This window comes from Etheostoma cragini, chromosome 15 (assembly GCF_013103735.1).
Source record: "Etheostoma cragini isolate CJK2018 chromosome 15, CSU_Ecrag_1.0, whole genome shotgun sequence".
Taxonomy (NCBI): Eukaryota; Metazoa; Chordata; class Actinopteri; order Perciformes; family Percidae; genus Etheostoma; species Etheostoma cragini.
This window is the reverse complement of record NC_048421.1, coordinates 21,692,420-21,701,619: the sequence shown is the minus strand read 5'-3', so window position 1 is coordinate 21,701,619 and position 9,200 is coordinate 21,692,420.

Below are 9,200 nucleotides of genomic sequence, written 5' to 3'. Positions count from 1 at the left end.
TATTAGAGAAACAATGGCAACCCGCATCAGCCAGATGCTGATAAAACTGTTACAGTTTGTCAAGACTTATTATTGCATTTTCTAATGCTAAAATACACACAATAATTAACTGTAATTAACAGTTACTTAAGTTGTCTATTTTACCATTAGCTAATGCGGAAGCAATCCTTGACTAACTGTTAATAACAGTTAACTAAGGTGCCTAGTCTATCCTATTCTGTCTAAAATGGTAAAATAGACACGTTTCTCAACTGTGATTGACAAAATAATGCATCACTTAATACCTTTACATGAGCATTGTTAAAATATGGTAGTTAAACACCTTCTTCAACTGTTAATAATAGTTATTCAATGCTTATTGGGTTGTTGCATATCTGCAAAATTGGCAAGGAGCTTGTTCAGGTGAAAGATAAGCTGGTTGGACAAGCATGGTTGATTGTAATTAGATTTGAGCAAACTCTGCTCCTCATGCTCTGTTGCCCATTCTGAAAGAAATAATCCCAATTGGAGTGAGAGTATCATAATTTGAGAGAGTGGTTGTAATACAAGTTAATACGGCGAGAAAAGTGACCAAGGACAAATGTTAAACAGCTGGAGGTCTCGCTAATGAAGAGTGAACAAGCCAGACCTTACTCCCGCGAGGAATCACAACCTTTCGCTTGAACCAAGCGTCCCTTTCCTGCTCCGTAAGCCCACCCACAAGCTTTTCCTTAACCCATCAGCGTCAAAAGAGATGCCAATAGTCCCGACCAAGCGCGTTTAGGTAAAGTGTGTGTGGGATGGGGTGTGTGGGAACCACCACCCCGGTCTGCCGCTCCTAAGGCACCGTCGCAGACCTCCACACAATGTTGAAGAAGCGTGTCAACCGAGACAGCCCTTCCACACCCAGAGTTTCCAGCATTTCTGGACGGATCTCATCACTCCCCGGGGCTTTGCCACTGTGGAGTCAGCGACTGCAAACAGGGAAATTGTGAAGAGATTTCTCTCTTCACGTTCAAGATGGCTCAAGAGATGACACGGGACACCAAGCTACTTTGTACAAAGGGCAACCTGCTCAGCTGAAACACCCAAGAGAGTCGCGCCGAGACAGTTCCTTGTTCCTTTATTTATAGGTTGATACAAACAGAATAGTGTGTGAGTGTGTGTGTCAGTCCTAACCGGACTGATACAAACAGAATAGTGTGTGAGTGTGTGTGTCAGTCCTAACCGTTTGGGCCTTCGTCCTTGTGCTTTAGTGAGCTACATGTTTCAATGAAAGAACGTCAGATACATGTTTCAACAAAAAGAACATCGTGTGAAATGCTTGCATAAGCTTTTATGAGAACAGAGTGTGACAATCACCCCTATATTGCTACACAGCCAAGCAGTTGAATATAGTTGAATATAGTACATCGAATATATCTTGTAACAGAAATTGAGGACAATCCCCCAGAATCCTCCAGCTTTGCCTCTACCATAGAGGACGTAGTACTTGGATTTAGGAGTTTCTTAAAGCGCTCCCTCCACCGCCGTATTACCTCCTCAGTTGAGGTCAGCAGCAATCCATCGTTACTGTACGCAGCTTGGATGGTTCCCCGCTTCCCCCTCCTGAGGTGGCAAACAGTTTTTCTACATTTTCTTAATAAATTTGTACTCTACTGAACTGCAAGCCCCGCTACCTACACCTTGTTGTGACAACTGTATTATGGGGGTCCGGGGGGGCATGTGAGCATTTGCCCACTGTAGTTGGTTACGACGATAAAATTCAGTCAGGTGGAGACCCCGATGAGGACGACGAGCATGCAGATTAACTTCCCTGAGATGGTTTCTAACAGTTTGTGCAGAAATTCTAGTGTGGTGACAAGTGGTCTGCGGTTGTGAGGATGGTTGAATGGACATATAATTCTCTGAAAACGCATTTTGAGATGGCTTTTGAGAGAAATCAGCATTCAATTCACGGGCAACAGCTTTGATGGACATTCCTGCAGTCAGCATGCCAATTGCATGCTCCCTCAAAACTTGTGATATCTGAGGCATTGTGCTGTGTGATAAAACTGCATATTGTTAGAGCGGCCTTTTATTGTGGCCAGCCTGAGACACACCTGTGCAATAATCATGCTATCTTATTTGCATCTTGATAAGGCCCACCTGTGAAGTGGATGGAAACAAAGTTTTAGACAGCTTTGAGAAATAAGCTTTTTGTGTACGCAGATGAAGTCTTAGAGTTCAGCTCAGGATAAACGGGAGCAAAAACAAAATGCCTGACGCGCATTACTCACACGTCGGATGTCCCTCACCTTCCGCTCTCTGTGTGTTGCGTTTTCTAACTCCATTCATTTTGTGAAACAACAACTTAAAGTTAGCAAATTTTGAAGACCATTCGGCTTGCTTGGTTCTTTTTTGGGGAACATAAACAATCGTAAAGATTTACAAATGTAATGTTAATTTGGAATCAACTCTCTATCTGGGATGTTTAGGGACCAATTGGTGGGATTGCTGTGGACGAAGTACACACCGTGATGCACTAGTGAGAGCAAATTATGTTTAACCATTTATCTGGCTAATATAAATAGCTTACTGTATTGTATTGTGTGAACATTTACCTTCATTTAATTTTGTATGGGGCGTTTCTTTTGCAAGGTGCAAATGTTCCTTCCCAAGACTTTTGAAGAGTCACTGTTGCTGTGTCCTGGGCTCACCATTGCCCGGGACGATTGTGATTGGTTTAAGTAAAATTAATGTAAAATGGAATGAGAAAAACTTGTTGCTCTAAGGAGGACACTTGCTTGAAGGTCCACCAATTTATCTTCCTACAGTAGTTTGCATAGCTTACAGACAGTTATGGACTATAGTGTTCTCCTGGGTGAAAGTCCCGGGTTTTACTGCCCATCATTCCAACCTGATGTCCTCCCTACGCAGACTTTGTTGATCTTTATACTACTTTACCTAACTTCCTCCTTAGAGGAAGCCCTGCACATCCTTCTCATGATTCCTTGGGTTATAATTAGTATATGGCCACTCCATGCATACATTCTAGGATAGGAGAAAAAACTGCTCTTGGTTGTGTGCATCTGCTTAAGTATTTCTTCAGTAATATTGTTCAATATAAAGCGCGGTGTGGGTTGTGTTAGTGGTGGTGTATCACCAAGAGGTTTAGGTGGGCTAGTCAAAAAGTCCAGGGCCATTTTTCATTACCAGTCTGTCCCTGCTTGGTAAAGATATTTAAAAGGTGTCCAGCGACACTACATGTGAAAGTTAAGAAAAAGAGCTCAACTTTATTCAAATGTCCTTTGAGTATTGCGGCTGGCATTTCATAACTGTCCATTCTGAGAAAGGAACGTAAATGAGCTACATAAGAGAGGCTGGATACCGCTTTGTATCTCTGTGAACAGATGGCGTTAATGTTTCAAAGCAAATTTCTGTCTAAATGGGCTTTTTCCAACAAATTAAGCTCTAAAAATCCAGTGCTGAGCAGAGCAAATTTGTGGTGATGATTATATAAATATTTCCAATATGTTGTAAAATGCTGCTATGTGATGGTCTCACATTTTTTTGAGCTAATTTGAGTTCTGTTGTCCCTGCTGTTGTTCTTAGCAGCAGCTGCTTTCACTGACTCTTAACACAAAGCTTAACACATCGAGCAAACAGTACATAACATCTGGGCAGCAGTTTCTTCTGCAGCAATCAGCTAAAACAAATGAAAGCCGAACAGCTTCTCATCTTCACGGTGTTGAGTGAGAGGCAGCTGCTCTCTTCACTTCTTAGTGAAGATCGTTCGCTGCGAGACAACTTGAGAGAGGTCATGAGTTACATTGTTGTGTTGAATTCATCCAGTGTTACTGCAGTGATTTGACTGTTGTGGTTAACATTAGAGGCCTAATCAGGCACTGTATATTTCCTTCTGGAAACACTGGAGTGAATCAGTGAGAAAGTTACTCACAGTCATCTCTGTCATAACATGGTTTAAGATGGTCATAGATTACAATTCCATGATAGCTTTAGCAACAGACAAGCACCAGCTAGTCCTGCTATGTAAGCAGGCTGTTAACAGAATGCATCCCCTTGGGTAATAATGGTCCTTACACAGGGTTTCTGCAGGTTTTACACATTCAGATTGAAGATTTTTAAGACATTTTTAAGACCATTATGAATCAAATGCAAGACCTATATCACAAGATTAACAACAAAACAAAAAACGTCAGCATCGGGAAACATCACCTGAAACAATTCACTGATTTTCTCATTTGCATTATAGGACTGGTGTCTAGTCATCCTGTAGAGGACCCAGAGTAGGGTTGGGTATCGTTTGGGTTTTTTCTGATACCGGTCCGGCAGTTTGCCTGAATCAATACATAAAAATAAAGAAGAGCGCGGCTTGTGTATTGCTAAGATCATATGATCATATTTTTTATTTTTTAGGTAATAACAGTTACTTACAACAACTTCTTTTACCGTTCAATTGCAGTTATACAACAAAAAGAAAAACCACTAGATGATAAAGTTGCAGTTTACAATAACATTGAATGCACCACTAACTTACCAACTGTAACTGAACAAACCATTAAGTCATGTGTTGTTTCTCCAAAACCTCTGAGTCTTCAACTGCAGGCTGTTGGATGTTCCAGTATTGGAATCATTTCCAGTGAAATACTGCCAAAATTTAACATTACACTACTAAGATTTAGCATTCTCTTGCCTCTGATTTCTGTTTCAGATCACTAAAGAGCAGCGTAGGTACTAAGGGTGGCACCAAAAGGAGGCACTGAATGAGTTAATATTTGGCCGGGTAGAAACATATTGTCACCGGTTCCGTCAGCCATCCCATACCTTCACTCTGTTGGCTCTGATCCAAAAGCGTCCCTGAGGTCGCTTAAGGGAGTTGTGGAGCTGCCGTGTGGTTCTGGCCTTGGCAGTGGGGGTGGGGTGGGTGGGGGGGGTACTGCCGGGACTGGAGCCGCCAGACCCTTAACAGCAGTTAGATGTTTCACACTTTTTGCATAAGATTGCAGCCCCAATACACTCAATGTTCCCATTTTAATTGAAAAAACTGGCACATACCTGAAGAATAAAATCTGTTTAAGGTCTGTGGTAGGCTACAATCCAGAAGAGACTCGCACAAATAACACAAAAGCTGATTGGTCTCATTTGTAGTCGTAATTAAGCAAGTTATATTTGCACTTGCAAAAAAAAGAACTACAACACCACATAATAAATCACAAGACTTTGGGTTAAAGTTTCAAGGGGGCTTGAACTCCAATTGCCCATTTGAAAGGCTTGTGTTGTGGTTGGGGGTTTTTGTTCGGGTTTATATTTCCCTTCTTGCCTCCTAGTGTGTGTTCTCGGTTTACTCCCAAGTCTTGTGTGGTTGTCTCTGTCTTGTGATCTGATCGGTAAGTGTCTGCTTGTTCTACTTCCTGTTTTATTGTGATAGTGTAGTTTCCTGTCTTGTCTAGTCTTGTCTAGCTTTGGCATGTGCTTGTCTGACTGTCCTGCCCCGCCCTAATGTAATGCACCTGACGTCTTACCTGTTCCCCATTACCTTGTTACCTCTCGTATTTAACCCCAGTGTTTCCTCTGCCTCTTGTTAGATCATTCTTGTTTTTCAGTCTGCCTGTGCCACATGTCTGCATCGACGCTTCCTGGTCTCCCCGTGAGGTTTCCCCTGTGTGGTTTCCTGTGTTTTGCGTTTTCCCCTGCTCCTGTGCCTGTCTGTTTTTGGATTTTGGATTTTCCCTCTGACTTTGTCTCTTGTGGATTGTTTTTTGTTAAAGGACTGCAATAAAGCCTTGTTTGCCTGCTCCTGCCTCCTTCCTTTTCTCCGCATTTGGGTCCTCACCTCATCACCCCATCACACCTTGTGCTTTATGACTCATCTATCCACCCAGATCACCTTGCTACACGGCAGTCAGTGTGCATACAGCAAAGAATATGTGGAATACATACGCATTACAACACATTACTTTTCGTAGAGACATGTATGACTGGTTTATGAGAACAGCCTGAATATTTGAACACCGTTCTTTCCATCACGGCCTCACTTCAGTTCGTGAAATTGTCAATTTATTTTTAATCTATTGATTTTTGTCCACGGACACGATTTTCTTGTTGCTGAGAACGTAATGTATTGTGCTGGTCACTGTGTAATGGGAAGTGTCAATTTCGGAAAAGAAGAATGGGGAAATGACACACACCGGGACACCAGCCGAGGTCTCTGGGGGACACACCGGTTGGGTTTAGGAAAAAAAGGACACACCACACACCGGATCACAATCTCCAGTCTCCAGGTTGAAAGTTCTGTGTTGTTTGACCCATCCACCACCCCAAACAACCTCCTTGCGCGCATTTTCGGTATTTGATAACCCTCGCTATATCCGTAGACATGCTGTGACCACGAAACATCCATTCCCATTTGAATACATTACTTTAAAAATCATCCTCAACAACACAAAAAAAACTAATTTTACACATTTCATAGACATGGGTTGTTCTTTCAGCTAGAGATTTAAGACTGTCTATTTTTAGCAGGCTGAAAATGCACAAGAAAGAATTGTATTGGCAAATGTTTAGCCAGGTACTGATGAACTTTTCTCATTTAATGTTAGTTCTACTGGGTCAACACACATGTAGGCATGAATTACTCTTCCTCTTCTTTTGTTAGTTTTTTTGGTCAGTAACCCCTTAAATGTTAAATATACAGTACATCAATTCATTTTTATTAATTTACAAACCCCTGGACTCAGCTCATATGTGTTTCACCAAAAGTTCTGCTCATGTTAAAAGCTCTGTACGTGGCCAGGTTGGCCCAGTGGTTGTCAATGCCTCGACGCAGAGGTCCAGGGTTCGAATCCCACCTGTGCATGTCTTCAGCCTTTCTCACCTAGCTGTCGTGTCAAAAATCAAAGCCGGAAAAGCCCAAAAATAATCTTAAAAAGACAAAAAAACTCTGTACATTGTAATATTATGAAAATAAAGTTGTAATTTAATGAGAATTAAGTCGTAATATTTCCAAAATAAAATCCACAAAGAAACAGGTCTTTTACCCAGGAGACTGGAACACACTGAACTACATCACGGAACTGCGGCACAAAACGTCACGGAAAAACGTCACGGAAGTACACATACATCATGGAACCATACATCATGGAACTGTGCCACGTAGGTAACTAGAAAGTAACGTAACAAATGTACATTTTACCCCAATCTTATCAATATTTGACTTAATAGTTTTTGTGCATTAACCTTACAAAACTGCAACCATTCCATTGCTTATGTACATTTAAGAAAACATTAGTGTGGGTTCTATTTCCTGCCAACATTAGAGGCGCTAATACATGAAATGCTCCTATGGGTCACATTCATAGACTCTATGTAAAGAATTGGCGTAGCATCATGTTTGTGCACTGCCATTTTGGTGGTAGCGGTCTAGGTATTTTAGAGCCAGAAATGACCATATCTGGACAAAAGGGCGGAGCTGGGGAGAATGACTAAGCCAGTGTTACGAATGGTTTTAATGGTCCTGCAGTAAGCTTAACGCAAAACGAGGGAAAGTCGCTGATATTTAAACCCTTGTGATGCAACTCATCCAGCGGGTAAAAGGGAGAGGGTCAAAGTTTAAGATGAAAACACGGACAACACCCAAAAACAAGTGAATGGCTAATTTAATGTACACAGTGCCATGATTTGCATTGCTAATCCCCTATGCTGACACATCGGTGTAGAGACAGCGACACAGAACTACTGTTCAGAAAATCTAAATAACTGCAGGCTACAGAAAACTATAAGAAAATGCTAAAACATGCAGATAGGTCTCAAAGCAATGTATTTTATCATGACTTAATTCTTGAAATATCACAGCCCTTTTCTCTTGCCATTGTGACCTAATTCTTAAAATCTGCAGCCTGCAGCAACAGACGCTCTCCCTGCCCTCTCTGCTTCGTCTTTCTGTTTTATGGCAGATTGCCACCACTGATTTTGACATGTCACCTGCGTCTCCCCAAAACGTACACCTATGCATGTAGCAACACACCAACCTATTTATGTGCCTTTTTGCCATGTGATGTCATTTAAGTTGAAGTTAAACCTAAAATGCAAAAAATCTCTGTAGGATTGAAAACTGCGCATTTTTACAACACAAAGACAAAACTGCGACAGAACAAAATCTGGGTTACTCAGCACAAGTATGGAGGATAAAATACCAGTGTGTTGATGTAGCAGGTTCAACAGCCATATGTTTTACAGATTAGTACTTTGATCGAAAATGACAATCCTTTGGAATAAGAGGGTTTGGCAGAGTGAGTGTGCAAACAATGGAAAGCATTGCAGCTTTAAAATGTCCTGTTAATGAGGCCAAAATCAAAGCCAAGAAGGACATCTCATTGGTATGCACAGTCACAAAAGTAAATTCTTCATTTAGTAGAAATATGTGCTCAATAGATGTTCGTCAGGTTTGCAAAAAAGCACTTGCCACTGTCATTTAATTACAGACCTAATAAACTTTGATTGTGGGGCGAGGTGTTAGCTCATGCTGAAACTAAAACAGCGGGTGGGGATCTGATCTGGATGATATATGGATGATGAATGTCAATGAGAAACAATGTTGTCCCCAACTGCCCCAAGCAAGTTAACTTTACTCCTTCTATTTCAACCCTTATGTTGTCCTTGGGTCAAATTCTCGTCTGTGATCCTCCATCAACATACATTCCTTTAATTTTGATCTAAATAATTCCTAAATTTCGTCTTTTTCTAACTCAAACATTAGGTGTCATTTACTATGAATGAGGCATGTTCACCATAAACATTGAAAACATCCAAATAAGTGACAGACATTGAAAAAAGCATCAAAAGTGTTGAAAAAAAGGGACACAAAAGTAAGAAAAGGTTAAAAACATCGATAAAAAGCATCAACAAAAGTGTTGAGTTTCAATTTTGACGGGAAGACAACACAAGGGTTAAACCCAATCAAGCCATTCCACCTGGACAACTACAAATTCAGGACAGGTATTTGTCATTTGCCTAAAACCACTTATGTTTACCTCACCAGGATATCTAGTTGCTCATATCTGTCAGAAGGAAGGGTGTAGGTAGCCAACAGTGTTCTACACCGCAAGGGGACTTTACGCCGACAAGAACTCCAAACCATATGATGATATACACTCACCGGACACTTTATTAGGTACCCCATGCTAGTAACGGGTTGGACCCCCTTTTGCCTTCAGAACTGC